Below are 18640 nucleotides of genomic sequence, written 5' to 3'. Positions count from 1 at the left end.
TACTTTTTTCAGTGTAGGTACATAATTCATTATTAATAAGGTACAGTTGACACCATTAACGGAATCGCTTTGAGATACAAAGCAAAGTTCGTGCAATATTGATAAACGGCTGAGTTTGGTGTGAAATCGTCATTGCAGAATGTCGTTATTTAAATAATAGTGGTTTGGGATTTAGATTTAAGCCATTGCTTAAATGTCATATTAAATAATAAACCTTTCTTGCAGCCAAGTAAACAGTGCGTAATTAAAGGGTAAATAGAACCAAAAAGATAACTGATTACTTGATGATGATTATTAATTATTTTAATTTATTTTATTTATTTATTATACAATAAGTTACAACTTTTTTGTTACAGACAATGCTCCATAAAACTACATTTTGTTTGACTGTGGAGTCTCACTATACTATACTTAATAAAATTTAAATATTATAATAGGTTAACATTGGGAGTTAAAATACTTAGGTAAGTATGTCATGAATACTGTGTAGGGTAACACATCCCCTATAGCAGCGGTTCTCAATCTTTTTTTTTGACGGAACCCTTTTGGAAAGCGAAATACTTGATGGAACCCTACAATAAAACAATAGTTTTTAGAAGTGTGTTTTTTGCATAGTAAAAATTTTCGAGTCGACTAAAGCATTCTAAATTCTTGCGGAACCCCTGCAGGGGTGTCGCGGAACCCTAGGGTTCCGCGGAACACAGAGAATGGGTGCCCTATAGAGTATTCAGGAGATACCTTTTTAGACTATTGACAGCAAATACTCTCGCCGTATCCTTCATACCGTATTCCTGTGAGTTCAAATAATTAATTTGATACCAAAAGAGTTTAACTACCCATATAATAATATTAAATATAGGTACAGTCGGCCACACTGTTAACTGTACATCGGTGGACCTTAGGCCTTTTGTAATAAGGTCCACTGATGTATAGTCAGGAGTGCTGCTGTGTGTACCTACGGTTTGAAATTAAAATACTTTGCCGTCCGATTGATTATAATTATACTTATTTATTACTTTAATCCGCTCTAGATAGCGTATGTGGTGTGATAATAATATAAACAAAACAGCTAAAATGTGAAGTATGCTGATACACTCACGGTCATAATTATGTAATCGCATGTCCATCATACCTATATCATATGTCATTAGCATAATGCTATAAGTGAAAGTGCTTACTTGTTTGTGACCGTGACTGTACAAGTGAACCACTTCACCAAATTAGAAGAAAGAACAAGAGCTACTGTTACATAATTTCGCACGCAACTATCAAGTTTCCGTGGTGTAGCGGTTATCACATCTGCCTAACACGCAGAAGGCCCCCGGTTCGATCCCGGGCGGAAACATTTTTTTTTTACTAAACATTTTTACATTATTTTGCATTTTTTAGAACACAAAACAATCTTGGCTGTAAAAACCTTAGTAAGTAGGTATTAATATGACCTACCTAGCTACAAAGACCTAGTGTTACAGGCCTGCAAAGGATGTGTTAGCAGTCTGTTAAATTATATAAATAATTAAGACCGCATCTCAACAAAGAAACTGTTTTCTATTTTCGTTTATTTATTCTTGGACTTGAGCGCAAATTTCACAGCTGTGTCAGTCACAGGCTTCATTATTAGATAACAAATATTGCAAGAAATGAGCTACTCTAAATTTCTTGTTATGTTGTGTGCAAAGATACATACCTAATAGTGAAGAATGTCAACTCTATATTAAGTCGCGTTCCTCGTATTTTTTTCAGAATTAACGCGGGTTCAGATACCTACATACACATATATTTCACGTGGAGTTCTGAACGTGAAGTATGAGAATAGTAAAATCACCCACCTGAATCTGGGCACTTATAGTGCTTATACGAGGGTAATATAAATACAACTCAGTTGTGACCTTGTGACGCTCGAATCTTAACATTTTAACAGTAAAATTGCACCATCTGCCCGATTCGAATTTTAAGATACGTCAAATATTACGCCTAGATACGATATGGATACATGTCAGTGTCAAAAGTGACGTTTCTTCAAACAAAAAAGGCACTTTTGACACTGACATATCTAATCCATATCGTATGATTCGTATGTAGACGTAATATTTGACGTATCTTAAAGTTCGAATCGGGCAGTATGAGTGGTGAACCGTGTGCTTTTTGTAAAAGCTTCATAATGCGATGTCTTAATATGTGTTGACTGGTCTCTGTTGTCCGCGATATATCCTAGTTATTTACGAGGTCTGTGCCGTGACGTTTCATTACATAACAACTACGGTTTATCGCACGAAAGCCACGAAATAAACTTCGTAACTTAATAACCCCGGCATTGGATTCGTTTGAATACATTGCATTCATTTTTTGTTACAGCAGAATTTTAAATATGCCAGTTCAGGTTTACCTGCTATTCATAAATTGATAATTAAATATAATGTGCTTTATTTTCAGTTTCAGGTAGATACATTAAAAAGGAAAATAAACTAACTTATCTATAAAATAAAACTAAATTAAAACGAATACCTACTAAATAAAATTAAAATACATCTAAGAAATTGGGCCCCTTTGGCATGGTGCCGAGGACGCTGGCACGTGATAATTAAATTCTACAAAAATTTGGTCCATTCATATGTGTTTGAACGCTTCCTCTAGTATTTACAGATGACTTTAAACCCTTTAGGTACTACTTAGTGGTAAAAAGTTAGATTTTCGTGTTCGTCCTTTCCATTTTTTTTCGTACACAACACTTTTAAAAGGTTTTATAAGGTGTTTTATAACCCAAAAAAAGTGCAAGATGTACAGAAATATATGAACTAGCCAATTTTACAACACGATTGCGGGGTTGGTCGAATTGTTTAGTATTATCGCCTATAATATTCATCTCGCTGATTATGGCTAAGAGTTGAACAAGCCTTATGTGTGATGAATCTTAATATCCAACATGAAAACGCTTTCAAAACGTTTGGTTGTTCCACTCCTCTGCGCCATTTATCCCCGGAGCAAGCGTTTCACGATGTAACATTTTAAACGTGCAAATAGCTCGGTTCGGCTTTAACAAACTTTACGATGTTAAAGTGTTAAAGACCGGCGCTGATTGAGTTTAAAATACTGTAACTACACTACATGAACAGGAAATCCTTGTAAGGAAACAAGTCAAGAGTTAGAATTTAAATTGTATCATGTGTGCTGTCGAATGTATGTGAATACTTTCAACATTAACTAAAACCATTATGATAGCCTAGATTAGTAACAATTATTAAAAAAAAGACCGGATGGAAGTTGGACAGTCCTTAGTAACCGTGAAATTGAAGACATAATGGCTGAACCTAACATCATGGGAGAGAAGAGACTATTTAGCTCACAGATTCCGTTGGTTGAGCCATCTTGAGAGAATGGATGAGGATCAGAAAGTGAAAAGAGCATACCTGGGCCGCCCAGCAGGAAGTCCTATCGGACGCCTCAGGTATCGCTGGCGCGACATGGTGGAGGCGGATCTGCGCGAACTTCGAGTCAACAATTGACGAGAGTCGCACAGGACCGAGAAAAGTGGCGCTGTCTTGTGTCGAAGGCCAAGTCTCATTTTGGATCGCTGAGCCAACGGAGTAAGTAAGTAGTATAAAAAAATAATGCGGCAAGCCATTAAATAGGTAAGTAAAAGAGAAGACAAACATAAAAATAAAACGGCATGACTGATATATGTCACATTTTAGCGTGACTTATTTCGAATGCGAAATGCGATGCAACATGTCTTCAGGTTTAGGTTAGTATAACTCAGGATACTCTACTTATAAAGAGAAATAGACCGAATTCGAAATCCAAAAAGTTCGTTTTGCATTCGATTTGAATACTACGAAAATATCGAAAAAATGCACCAATCGCTTTATAAACCCAAAGTAAAACTGTAGAAACAGCCACATATCGCCTAGCGTTTCGAAGAAAAACAACACTCAAAGGGAAGTTATTTCGCTTTGGCACAAAGTCTGTCATGTTGCTGTTGCTAGTTTAAATTTCGAATACTGGGAACTGGAAAGGTTTTCACGGCTACCGAGTGTATCACGAAATGGAAGTTAATAAAATAGTTATATCAAAATCCGTGAAAACTACGTGGAACTGGAGCGATCAATTATTCTGGTTCAATTAATGGTAGAGGGGCTAACCAAAAATTGTAGTTTTCATATCGAATTTTTACACATTTTAATCAAGGTCAAATGGCCCAATAATTCACACATAAACTAGACTCATGCTCAGAAGTAATGGGAACATGATGTAGCCGAGATAAATTGAGAGCAACTTACATAAATCCAGCAGCACCTTGGCGTACCACGTGGTGGTCTATGTATGATGATTGGGAAATCCTCTGCTTTATCGACAGCTGCATATATCCATAAGGGGCACTGGGTCACTAATTAGTCTCTGGTTGATTTTCACTTAAATCGCAGCGACGGGAACCGAAATATGAATTATTTTAATCGGAGCGCGGATCGATCGCGGCCATTTAGTTTTAACGGCGGGCGAAGAGTTTTTTTATCTTCGCTAGGTGGCGCGGTTGTGTCGCGCCGGAAGGGCTTTTGAGATAAATGCAGTTGCCAGTTCAAATATCTAGCTACTACACGAAAATATATTCTTTCCTAATTGTGTTGCTTTGTATGTAAGAAAAATACCTATTTACATATGCATAGAAAGTAATTAATACTAATCTGTTCCTCTACGGAACATGCCGCTCACCTTAAAAACACGTAGTGTCTTTTAAAAGAACATGCGAAAGTTCAACAAGATAAAGAAACTTATACCTAACTTAAATGCTAACATTAAAAGTCGTAACGATTGTAGAAATTATTCTAAGGGTAAGGGACAGACCTTAACTACGGGTCGTTTGAACAATGTGTTCCCACTTTTTAAAGTTACGACGCGACTAACTTGATCAGTGCCCGGATGGACAGCATGAACGCGCGCGAGTTTCCATTGTAACGGCGGCAAGTGGTCATCGCATACCACAACAACAGTGCCTTCACGGATGGCGGGACCGCGATCTTGAAGCCACTTTGTACTCTGCTGCAGTTGATGGAGATATTCACGACTCCATCTACGCCAGAAATGCTGGACAGCTTGTTGTACCCAGCGCCAGCGCGTAAGACGACTAGGGTTTTCGTCGATCAAAGAAACGTCCGGTAGGGCCGTTAAGGGCTCGCCGATTAAGAAATGAGCCGGCGTAAGAGGTAACGGATCGGAAGAGTCTGAACTTAACACGCAGAGAGGACGACTGTTAAGTACCGCTTCGATTTGACATGTCAGCGTGTGCATAGAATCATATGTTTGCGTTTGTGTACCTATTACGCGATATAAATGGGTTTTGAAACTCTTAACAGCCGCTTCGAATAGTCCACCGAAATGGCTAGCATACGGTGGCTGAAAATGCCAAGTTAATCCTTGTTTTAAAGTTTGTTGGTTGAGAGCGCTCATGACCGAATCGTTACGTAAGAACGCGTATAATTATTTAAGGTAATTATTACAACCAACAAAGTTACGTCCGCAATCGGTATATATATCTGTACAATATCCTCGGCGGGACGTGAAACGTCGCAACGCAGCTAAAAAACCTTCTGTGGAAAGTTCGGAAACTAATTCAAGACCTTAACGCTCATACATACGAAAACCGCAACATAACATTTTATTATTTTTGCATTACGAACTTTATTAGCGCGAACGTAAAATGGCCCGCAAAAATCGCACGAAGTTTTACTAAATACGCGCGCGGGGCGCAAGCGGACCGAGGGAAGCATGCCCATGCGAGGTTGCACGCGGGTAGGGCGTGCGTGGAAACATGGAATACAACGATGCACGCGTAGACGCACAATATCGCGACCTGAAATAATCCAATATCGCTGTAAGAGCGAGTTTTGCACGCACTGCGGACCGGCATGCAATTCGTGTATATGAGTATCGTCAATAATAAGATTTGTAAGTGAAAGAAAAAATGTCTTTTAGGTAAAATTAATTGATGTTTTGATTCATAAGGTAAAAATGATTTATGAATACGTCCGCCGACGCGTAATATTCCCTCACTATCTAGAATAGGCGCGAGACGCCGCAAACGTAAGGAAGGGGATTTATTTGACGAGATATTTTTTATGTCGTCTTCGAACACTTGTTGTTGCGTAATCAATATAAGTCGCTTTAATGCAAAGTGGTACTCTGGTACGGTGATGTACTCAGGGAGCGTTTGTTTATGTTTTCTACATTTGTGGTAAAAACGAAATATTAATGCCGTGACGCGAACTAATTTACCTAGCGACGAAAATCGCGTAATAAGAGTATCATCGTCCGGGAAAGTAGGCAATGTGGAAACACATGCGCAATTAATATTTGTTGATTCAATTTTATTCCGTTTTTCTTCCGTTGTGTTTACTACCGGTTTTTGTATAGGCCAGGAGTCGTGACTTTGTTGGAGCCATGTAGGACCATGGAACCACAAGTCATTTTGTACGAGCGCGGCGGGCAGCAGACCGCGCGACGCCGGGTCAGCGCTGTTGTCAGCTGACGGGACGTGACGCCAGCAGCTCGCCGGGACACGGGACAAAATCTCACTGGTGCGGTTAGAGACAAACGTTTTCCATTCGTGCGGGGGTGACTTAAGCCACGCGAGCGCGACGGAACTATCTGACCACGCGTACACTTGATCGGGGCGAATGCGATCACCGTAAATGCGCATTACTCTTTCTATCAATTTTGACAGGATCACGCATCCCATTAATTCCATTTTCGGAATAGTAAGGCAAATCCGAAGTGGAGCTACGCGGGTTCGAGCTATGACTAAATAAGTTTGAACCTTACCGGTATTGTCCGTAAGACGTATATAAACACAGGCGGCATACGCAATTTGACTTGCGTCTGCAAATCCGTGAATTTCGATTGAATCGAAGTCGTCAGTATTAAAAATATGACGAGGAAATGAAATTTGAGATAAGAGCGGGAGCTCGCTAACAAAACTCGTCCATGAGTTAACTATATCGATAGGGGCTTCGGAGTCCCAAGGAACCTTTGCTAACCATAGCAATTGAATTAAATGTTTGGCAAACAATGTCACCGGAGATAATAACCCGAGTGGGTCGTAAATTTTTGCAATTTCCGAGAGAATAGCCCGCTTCGTACAGGCCCGAGAAGTACTTTGTACTTTGAAACTAAATGAGTCTGATCCCGGATTCCATTGAAGTCCAAGGACTTTGACCCCTTTGTCATTTTCCATTTCGGCAAAATGAACATTTTCGCGCCGCTCACCATGAGAATCTGGGGATCGCGTAACAGCGAGAATAGCTGGCGAGTTACTTTGCCCTTTACGTAATTCGAACCCGACCGTGGCACAAATACCTATCAGCTCCTGCTGCAGAGCGAGAGCCTCGGCTGTGGTATCTGCACCGGTTACCACATCGTCAACAAAGACGTCATTGAGTAAGACTGGGGAGGCGCGCGGGAAACGCTCACCTTCGTCGTGAGCTAGCTGTTTAATTGTGCGCAAGGCGAGATAAGGGGAACTACTTATACCGAAGGTAACGGTACGAAGCCTATAATCGCGCAGAGGCTCGGGCGATTGGCGCCAAAGGATGCGCTGAAAATCTCTATCACTTTCACGCACAAGAATATTGCGATACATCTGTTTGATGTCGGAACAAAATGCAATGTTATGCACTCTGAATTTTAGAAGAACGTCAACAATGTCTAAGTGTAACTTAGGACCTGTTAACAAAGTGTCATTTAACGCGTGTCCACTTGTCGTGCGACACCCAGCGTCGTAAACTACGCGTGTGCGTGTAGTTTCGGAAATTTTTGACACACAATGGTGGGGTATGTAATAACTCGCGCCAGCGGGGGGGTTATCGTCCGCGAGCTCCATGTGGTTGAGATCCACGTACTCCTGGAGGCAAGCGTGATAATCCGCCTTCAACTGGGGGTTACGTTCTAGACGGTATTCCAATTTATGGAATCGTGCTAGGGCAATTTGCCGAGACTCGCCGAGCGGCGGTGCATCGGGCTTGAATGGCAGAGCGACCACGTATCGCCCTGTTTCATCACGCGTATGCGTCTTTTGAAAAAAGGATTCGCATAGCTTTTTTTCGGGAGTGTAACTCCGCAACTCTGGTACTGACTCCAGCTCCCCAAACTTCTGAAGATTGTCGTTGTCAAACGACGTAAAGCAAGTATGGCGTGGAGTCGAAACATTGGAAGTAAAGTTCACTTTACCTCCTAGCAAATAACCAAACACACTATTAATTGCGGTGGGCGTGCCAGGTTTACCTCTGACAATGCCATCGCGAACAATATCCATGAAAATGTCCTCGCCGAGTATCATGTCGACCGGCTGAGGTTTGTGAAATTCAGGGTCGGCTAAAGCGAGTCCCTGCAAATGAGGCCAATCAGCGAGAGGTGCTAGTGGTACACTAGGCATTTGACGGGTTAACTTCGCCAGAATAGACGCCTCTAACGGAATGATTGGATTTTGTTTGCCCTTAGGCGAAATTGAGCACACGAAGGTACCCCTAGGTTCCAGCGGCAAGTCGCCGACACCGACCAGCGGTTCGCTAACATGTTGTCGCGGTAAATTGAGTCGTTGCATACACGATTCTGTAATCAGAGCTGCTTGTGAACCCCCATCCAACATACAGCGAATCGTAGCAACTTTGTTGCCTTCGTAATAAAGGTCAACCAACGCTGTTGATAATAAAACCGTGCTAGGTTGTTTCCCTAAACTACCTAAACTCTGTTCATTCACGCCGTGAACTGCTGACGGGCTGCTAGGGCCGGGCTGCTCCGTAAGAGCGAGCGAGACGGCAACTGATTCCGTAGCTTCCTTGATAATCGGCTGCGGAATGTTTGATTCTAAATGAATTAAAGTATGATGTCGTTTATTACACTTACGACATTTAAAACTTGATTTACAATTCCTTAAGTCGTGCCCGGGGCATAAACAATTGTAACATACATTATTTGTTTTAACAAATGCAAATCTATCTTTCACCGATAGGTCTAAAAATTCTAAACATTTATTGAGGGAATGCATTCCTTTACACTTCAAGCAAGCTCGAACCTTATTTGTATCGACATAAGGTCGACTTTGAGCTGACGCCGTACTTGTTGCAAAAACACGCTTGGGTGTTATTTGATTTGAATTTATATTTGTATTATTTTTACTACTTAAGGAATTGTTTCGAGTGGACTGTGTATGGGAAACTGAAATCATCTGTTCCGCTGAAAGTTCGCGTTCGAGGAAAGTAATTAGGCCCTGAACTTTAGGTATTTCGCCCGGGTTGGTTAAGGAACGTTCATATTCTTTTCGCGTATTCACGGGAATCTTACGTAATAATAAATTTAACAGAACGAAATCCCATTCCTTAACCGGAAAATCCATGACTTCGAGCGCCTTTATATTTTCGTGATAAACATTAAGTAAATTTCTCATGGCAACAGCTGATCGCGCGGAACAAATATCTATATCGAACAACTTATCTAGATGTTGTGATGCAATAATACGTTTATTGTCATAACGGGATTTTAGAATATCGAGCGCAATTGCATAATTACTTTCCGTTATGGGAATTGACTTAATTAAATTATGTGGCTCGTTTTTGACAGAAAGGAGCAAATACCTAAACTTCTCCGCATCCGTGTAAGCATTGTTATTGTGTACCAGCGATTGAAATAAATCGAAAAAGGCAGGCCAACCAGTCGGTTCGCCGTGAAATTCGGGAAGCGATAATTTTGGTAAATTTCGACGATCGTTGCTAAGCGTTTCGTTGGGGGTAAGCGCGCGGCTCGCGCGACGCCTTTCTACGTCTACCTCCTTTAGGTTATTTAAATGTGTAACTATCGCGTAATACAAGTCATTAAAATCGTTACGAATCTTAATATTGGCTTCTTTGTTGAAGCTTTGCAATTTAATTAACGCTTTTTCGATTTTAGTTTGAATCTTAGTAAACTTTCGCTGATGCACTGTTAAATCTGTCGTTCTTGAACGAAATTGATCTGTATTTGTCGCTGCGAACTGTAACGTTCTCTTTAATTCGTCGAGAATTAGATCTCGTTCGAATATGTCTTGTGTAATACACGATGTGTCGGCTTCAGTATTGCCGTCTGTAGGGTTAGGAACCATTTTGCGAGACAAAGATGGCGACAATGACAATACTAAATTGAACTACAAACGTGTCTAAACGAAAAAACTGGGTACGAAATACCGCAAAAATCGCAAATACAAGAGCAACACAACCAGAGAAAGAAAAATCCGGATCGAACGGATCAAAAAACTATGTAGCCGAGATAAATTGAGAGCAACTTACATAAATCCAGCAGCACCTTGGCGTACCACGTGGTGGTCTATGTATGATGATTGGGAAATCCTCTGCTTTATCGACAGCTGCATATATCCATAAGGGGCACTGGGTCACTAATTAGTCTCTGGTTGATTTTCACTTAAATCGCAGCGACGGGAACCGAAATATGAATTATTTTAATCGGAGCGCGGATCGATCGCGGCCATTTAGTTTTAACGGCGGGCGAAGAGTTTTTTTATCTTCGCTAGGTGGCGCGGTTGTGTCGCGCCGGAAGGGCTTTTGAGATAAATGCAGTTGCCAGTTCAAATATCTAGCTACTACACGAAAATATATTCTTTCCTAATTGTGTTGCTTTGTATGTAAGAAAAATACCTATTTACATATGCATAGAAAGTAATTAATACTAATCCGTTCCTCTACGGAACACATGATTATACCTTAGTGTTCTAATCCAAAACTCCATCCGTTCTCCATCCATCCATACCTATTATCTCCATCCGAGTTCCAATTCCAACTACCTAACTACATAGAATTTTTGATAGTTTTTGGCATTGGGCTGAAGTATAAGGAAACTTATAATAAGATCATAAGTACCAACACCTGTAAGGTCGTATTTCGTTTGAACAACTATTTCAGTTGTTACAATTCGGAGTAATTATTGTTTCAAACGAGTTCATTAAAGAGCTATTGTTTCATAAATAACGATGTAAGGGTGAAGCTCGTTTAAGTTTTGTTTTGTACGTAACTTACATTGAAAATAAACAAATTATTCAGGAAACGTTTAAGGCAAAATGATTTCAGGCCGATTTGTGGTATTTTCGATAAGATTTTCTATAGAATTGTGTAACCATTTAAATAGATGTTGCTACTTTCGCCAGGAGCCAGTCGCGGCCAGCGCAAATACAAAGACATATCAAACTCTAGTTTGACAGTTTTCATTATTTTAATACTTATTTCCGAATTTCACCAGGATTTTGATAGTTTTATTTCAGTTTCCAAACAGACGTTAATATAGTCGTTAAAAATCGTTTGCAGTGAGCCCTGGAGCGATTAAACACTGGTAAAGCGAAATTGAAATAGAGCTCACAACGGCTGTGTTGTCACCGCTTACATAGTGCAAGTAAAGGTACCGTATTCAGACTACACCACCATTTCTGCAGTACTATTGCAGCACATCATTACTGCCGACTGCATTGGGGATGGCTTCGTGGCCACATATTGTGAAAATGAAACCGCCAATCGAAACGTAAATAACGTGCTACTGGAAGTAATGTAATGTACTTTTCGTAGGCTGGTTTTAGTGTCACGCGGACCGTCCGTGCGGATCGCTCCGCACCGGACCAATATGTATTAAGTTCAGGGAGCGTTATACATATAATAAAGCTGAGCTTTCTCAAACAATTTGGCGGTGCGGAGCGATCCGCACGGACGGTCCGCGTGACACTAAAACCAGCCGTAGCATCATCATCCCGATACATTTTTATTTATGGTTCCGTACCTCAAAAGGAAAAAACGGAACCCTTATAGGATCACTCGTGCGTCTGTCTGTCTGTCCGTCTGTCACAGCCTATATTCTCGGAAACTACTGGACCCATTAAGTTGAAATTTAGTACACATATGTAAATTAGTGACCCAAAGATGGACATGCTTTTTTTATAATTTTAAAATACATAGGTTCGAAGTTATTTAAGAAAATAGCCAAAAAATTACCATTCCCCCCCCCCCTTTATCTCCGAAACTACTGGGTCTAAAATTTTGAAAAAAATACACAAAATAGTTCTTTACCTATAGATGACAGGAAAACCTATTAGAAATGTGCAGTCAAGCGTGAGTCGGACTTATGTACGGAACCCTAGAAACGCGAGTCCGACTAGCACTTGGCCGGTTTTTTCTTTCCGTTTGGCGTTTGTCGATGTACGATTGTCGTCTGGGCTAAGCATCCTGGCCCTGATGAATGCGATGATCAGGACTGTCAGCACCTCTACTTTCTGAGGAACCACCAAGGAACCTCGACATTATAAAAGAAAAATAGGAACCGTTGGTTCGGAACGTTCATCTCGCCTGAGCTCGCTAAGCGTTAGAAACATGGCTGAAGTTTCAGCGCTGACAAAGGGTTTAATTAAATTGTAGGAAAGCGGCTCACGTGAAACGGAATATTTTCATAAAATGTATGTGAATGGATTAGAGGTATTTCATTCAATGCAATACTTTACAAGACTACCGTTTAAGTGAGGCGGTTGGTAAGAAGTTATTATGAATTCAGATAGTTCTTTATTTCTTGTTATGAAACGGTTATCTCAAGTCGACCAGGTTAAATATTTGGGACTAACCATCGATGCCGGCTTAAAATGGGCCCCTCATATAGACGCGCTGTGTCTACGGTTGTCTTCGGCTTGCTTCGCCCTTAGCAGACTGAGCCCATGTATGAACTTGACTAACGTTAAAAAAGCCTAGGTATTACGGCTACTTTAACTCCATACTAACTTACGGGATTGACCTGTGGGGCTGGGCTGCGGAACGTGAACGAGTTTTTAAACTCCAAAAAAAAGCAGTGCGCATCATCGCTGGTGTAAGTTGGGACCATACTGCAAAGGAGTTACATACTAGGAGTTACATGCAAAGGAGTAACATACTGCATACTGCCAAGAATACAATATATTAACTGTACCCAGTCTTTACATATTGGAACTGGCTAAGTATGTTAGGTGTCACAATAACCACTTCCATACCAACGCTGATGCGCACGGCTCCATCACGCGACGGCGGCATGACCTGTAGGGCTACCGCCAATACCGAAAATCGTCAATTGCGGGCATTTTTCTCTGTCACTCTAATTACGCCTTCATTGGAGTAAAAGAGTAAGATCCCCGCAATTTGCGAATTTCGGTTTTCGCGGTAGCCCCTCAGAGCTTGCCACACACACGATTGGCTAAAACTAAAAAATGCCTTACCTCCATTGGTCCGAAGGTTTATAATAAGATCCCTCCGGCAATTAAGCAGGCCCTGAGTTACGCTTCATTTGTTCGACAAATGAAACCAAAACTAATTAAAGACGCTTTGTACTCCATTGACGAATTTTTTTTGTAATAAGTAATAAGTATTTAAAATGTTAAATTTAAATGTTATGTGGTAAATACAAAAAATTGTAAAATTGTAAATGTATAAATATCAAGATATAGATCCTAGCTACATCCAGCTTATAACCGCCATTTACCGAAATAGTACAGCCGCCATAAAACTGCAGTCTTCTGGTCCACCCTTCAATATTCAAAAAGGAGTCAAACAAGGAGATCCGTTGTCGCCGAAACTGTTTACCAGCACACTAGAACAAGTCTTCCGGAAGCTCGTCCCGAGTTGGGGTGATAGGGGCCTTGTCGTCGGAAATAGAAGACTAACTAATCTTCGATTCGCCGACGACATTGTTCTATTCTCCTCGACTGCTTCCGAGCTACGATCAATGCTTCAAGACCTCAGCAATGCAAGCCTCGAGGTTGGACTTCGGATGAACATGTCGAAGACCAAGCTAATGACAAATAGCAGCACCCCACGTAGGATTGAGATAAACGGAGAATCGGTTGCATATGTCCAGGAGTACATTTACTTGGGCCAACTAGTTTCCTTCCAGGCGCGACAAGAGAAGGAAGTCGAAAGACGGACTGAAAACGCCTGGAGGAGCTATTGGTCCATGAAACATCTGATGAAAGGCGATCTCCCCCTGTCACTTAAGCGGAGACTCATGGACATATGCATACTTCCAGTTCTCACCTACGGTGCACAAACTTGGTCCTTGACGGCGTATCAGAGGTCCAAACTAGGGGTTTGCCAGCGAGCTATGGAGCGCAGCATATTAGGTGTGAAATTAATGGATCGTATCCGGAACACCACGCTGCGCTCCAGAACAAAAATAGTCGACGTAGCTCGGAAAGCGGCCAAGCTAAAGTGGGACTGGGCTGGTCATGTCTGCCGAATGCCGAGTGAGCTGTGGGCCAAGATCGCCACAGAGTGGCAGCCCAGCTCAAAACGAGGAATTGGCAGACCACGTCGGCGATGGCGAGACGAGTTAGACTCCTTTTTAAGGGAATGGCCAGAGACTGCACAGGATCGGGAAGACTGGAAAAAGTGGGGGGAGGCCTTTGCCCAGCAGTGGGACATTATAGGCTCCCAATAATAATAAATATATACTGCCAATAATAATTAAAAATGATACATAAATTACAAATGTAAATAAGCCCATGTGCAGGGCCGGATTTGGACGCCCCAGTTGCGGCAAAATTATTAAATTATTTTAAGTACCTATATATGTTAACTATCTGTAATTATTTAATGACGTATAAAATGTAAATTTTATGAATAAATAATTGAAATTGAAATATCTAGCTGACAGATCAAATCCTTATTGATTGTATCGAATCCCTTTGTTTGACATAATTATTGAATGTCATAATGTAATGATTGTCAGATTATCATTAGTCATAATTCTGAAACCGTTAACTTTTCATGATTTAGTAAGGTTATCCTATAGATAGGTTAGGTTAGGTTTGTTTTATGGCAATCCTGAGAAGTTACGCGTTTCTGAGAAAAAACAAATTAAGACTAACGAAAATGCGGACAAACAATACATTATGATGACTTAAAACTTTATGGGAAACAATAGAGACCCTTGATGTATATTAATGTTCGAATCAGACCTATTACGGGTAGAGGTACCTTATGGCGGTTGGCGCTTACGCTATTATTAACGCCGCTCCAATATTATTGCGGCGCTATGCGACGTAAGCGCCAGCCGCCATAAGGTACCTTTTGCCGTGGAACGTCACATATCTTTACTATATCGTATCTAGTTAATCTCTAATTCATTTCCCGAATCGAGCCGAATCGAGTCAGTAACGCACCGGAAGTGGTCCAGGACATTACAGTGATGTGAATTGGCCATCGTGTGATTAATGTCGATGTAAATTGCGGATCAGTCTCGTAAGCTTCCGGTTACACTACATAGCTTATGTACAGTCGCCATCAGATATATCGGAGCGGCCAAGGTGCTCACAAATATCGGAACACGCCTCTATTGTCAGGGCGTTAGAGCGCGTGTTCAGATATTGTGAACACCTTGGCCGCTCCGATATATCTGATGGCGACTGTACTTAGTTGTTTACTGAATACAATCATTACTCGATCACTAAATTAGTATTAACTGTATTATACTAGTGGATCTGTGAGCTGTATCACTAATTTTATTTATAGTCTTTATATTTAGGTATTTAAATAAAAGTAAACAAACAATTTGTAAATTTTCGGTTATAACATCTATTGGTTAACCAACCAAATACAAAACCGCCTTGATCAGTCACTGAACGACCTGACTTTAACCTACATTATATTTGATCATTTAATGTTTTCGTCTACCCTCAACTGGCTTAAGGAGCCATTTGAGGGTAGATTTTGTTTACTTTTATTTAAATACCTTAAGATACAGAGTATAGTATTAACTATATTATACTATAGTGGCTCTGCGAGCTGTAGATCTCGCGAACCTTCATGGCTCAACTATTTTGAAAAAATCTTAAATGAATCGTCAAAAATAATCTATATTATTATCGAATCTGCTCACCAAATTTCACGGGAATCATTTGAAAAATGCGATGCGTAGAATAGAACATTATAAGATGAAATGGAGACCATAGCTTTCATCAATTATAAATATGTGGGTGACCGAGCTTTGCTTGCGGAACACACAATGTCTATGTCTGTCAGGTTAGGTTAGGTATGATATGAATTGAAGTACAATCATAACTAATAAAAACTGAATACTACTACTACTAGGGTCTGTGCGGAAAGAGAAGAATCGTAGAATGTATGGGCTCCCCTACATTTCACAACTCTTCCGCACAGACTCTACTTATTGGCGCAGCTACCCAATATGAGTCTTGGCCTCCGACACGAGTAAACGCCAGTTGTCTCGATCCTGCGCAAACTCCGGCCAGTTATCGGCTTGAAGATCGCGCAAGTCCGCTTCTGAATACTAATAAAGGTAATAAATTATGGCCACCTCCGGTCATCTTAATTAGATTAGCTCAATCGTCAACCAAAATGTGCATTAATAGCTATGTTTGTCTAAACTTTTTTCTCTTTGTGTGTTTTGCCATTGCCACTTTACTGACCGATTAGATTTTAAAAGTTTCACGTCAAAAGATTACAAAAATATTTTGAATAGTCTTTGTACAGTAAATTAACGGTAAATTTACAAATTTTATTCATAAATAGCGGTGAATTTCCACGTAAAATCGTCATTCTGCACAAAACGTATGGGTCCTTTTTGCCACCCTTCGAGCAACACGGAAGGGAGGCGGCATTCGCACTATTTCCCCTCTGCCGAGGTACAAGATTAGCGCGTCAATCTAATCTAGCGCGGGTAATATAAAAACTTTTTACAAAAAAAAGCAAACCGACTTCAAAAAGGATGAAATAAAATATTATCCCTTTTGAAGTCTATGCGTTACCAACTGATATGTTTGAAGTCGGTGCCAAGCCAAATTTTGAAGCAAACCATGATTTTGGTGCGATTCGATAAGGATGTACCTACGTTGGATTGCCTTACACGACGACAATGAACGTACTTTCTGTAGGTACAGTCGACGTTAAAAATATGTTTACACTTTTCGCCTTATTACAAAGGAGTAAGGTGCAAAAGTGTAAATATATCTTTGACGTCGATTGTATCTAAAGCCCCCTCCAGACTATGCGCGTGAATCGCGGGCGAAGCCGCGAACGCGAGTGTGGAGTCGATTTCGCAGGTCTGCGTTCAGGACTCCACACTCGCGTTCGCGGCTTTGCGCCGCGCGATTCGCGCACGAGTGTGGAGGAGGCTTAAGAACACACCTCAGAACACACGATCAAACCTTCTTGGCGCAGTCTGTACCATGTTTGTCGGCACTTTAGTGGAAATCCAATGCATTTTTTTTCGTCGTATTTTTTAAAGAGCATTTCTTACTAATGCTCGAACAGTCTATAGCACGCAAGTGTGAGATTGGGACTGAGTAATTTCCCGTCCCTTATCCAGAGGACTACATTTCAAAATATAAAACAATTTAAGAAATTTACCTTCTTGCTAAATTACACCTAAAGCGGTTCAGTTGTTTAGCCTTGAAAAGGCGACAAAGAGGCAGACAAAATTACTTACACATTTGTAATAGTTATTAGTGCAGTTCTAATGGGATTTATAGCCATAAAGCTGATTATTTTGACTGGTATTGTTACTACTTGGCTTGGCACCGACTTCAAACATATCAGTTGGTAACGCATAGACTTCAAAAAGGATAAAATTTTATTTCATCCTTTTTGAAGTCGGTTTGCTTTTTTTTGTAAAAAGTTTTTATTTTTCCATTTTTAGTTTTAACGCATTGTTAAGAGCGCGACGCATGAATGAAAAACAAGATCATGTTTAACACTAAATTCGTGTACCTATTACTTTAATAAATATGTATGTAATCAGGAATTTTCTCGAGTCCGTCTGGGAAATTATAATTCCTGTCACTACTACACTAAATCCATCCTCCGCCGCGCCACTGGCCCAATCCCTCAACGCCCCGATCACTCAACCTCACAGCGCATCAACCCCTGATCCAGGAACCCCTCGACCCTGAACCAGGAATTTTCTCGAGTCCGTCTGGGAAATTATAATTCCTGTCAACTAAATCCATCCGCCCGCCCCGCCACTGACCCAATCCCTCAGCCCCCCGATCACTCAACCTCACAGCACATCAACCCCTGATCCAGGAACCCCTCGATCCTGAACCAGCAACCCTTCAACCGCCATTCCCCGACCCGTTAATCTCTGACCCCTTAACTCCTAACCCTAACCCCCGATCAGTAATAGCCTTACCAGCTTACCACGAGTTTGACATTGATATATTCGCTAGCATGTGTGTAACTTACTTCCTATGCATCTCGCTCGTACTAACCTTAGTGTGAGCGAGATGCATAAAAAGTTACATTTAGATGCATAAGACGTTAGCGAATATGTCAATGTCAAACTCGTGGTAAGGCTACAGTTGCAGTACATCAAATTGGTGGTTTTCGGAAGCAAATGCTCGAGTTACTTTAGAAAACCCCGAAATCACTTAACACGTGCCTTTAAAAATTGAGGAGTTCCCTCAATTCCTCATGGATTCCATCATCAGACCAGAACCAAAAATAATACGGAAACACCGTGGAGGTAACTTCTTCCAAACAAAAAAAGAATTACTCAAATCGGATCACAGGTGCCGGAGTAATCGGTGAACATACTTACATTTAAAGAAATCATCATCATTATCATCAAAATAATCATCATCATCAGGTCT

At 40.8% G+C, this 18640-nt stretch overlaps 2 protein-coding genes and 1 non-coding gene across 5 annotated transcripts in view; 2 read left to right on the top strand and 1 right to left on the bottom strand.

Annotated features, from left to right (window-relative positions):
* Nucleotides 1–18640, bottom strand: part of LOC134790202 (syndecan) — a 596526-nt gene that overhangs the window by 158579 nt on the left and 419307 nt on the right. The window lies entirely within an intron of this gene.
* Nucleotides 1–18640, top strand: part of LOC134790217 (uncharacterized) — a 413186-nt gene that overhangs the window by 90249 nt on the left and 304297 nt on the right. The window lies entirely within an intron of this gene.
* Trnav-aac (transfer RNA valine (anticodon AAC)) lies at nt 1273–1345 on the top strand. The gene has a single exon. It is a non-coding gene; the product is annotated as a tRNA-Val (tRNA).

This window comes from Cydia splendana, chromosome 4, assembly GCF_910591565.1.
Source record: "Cydia splendana chromosome 4, ilCydSple1.2, whole genome shotgun sequence".
Lineage (NCBI taxonomy): Eukaryota > Metazoa > Arthropoda > Insecta > Lepidoptera > Tortricidae > Cydia > Cydia splendana.
The sequence above is the reverse complement of the archived record's forward strand: the minus strand, read 5'-3'. Positions and strand labels throughout refer to the sequence as shown.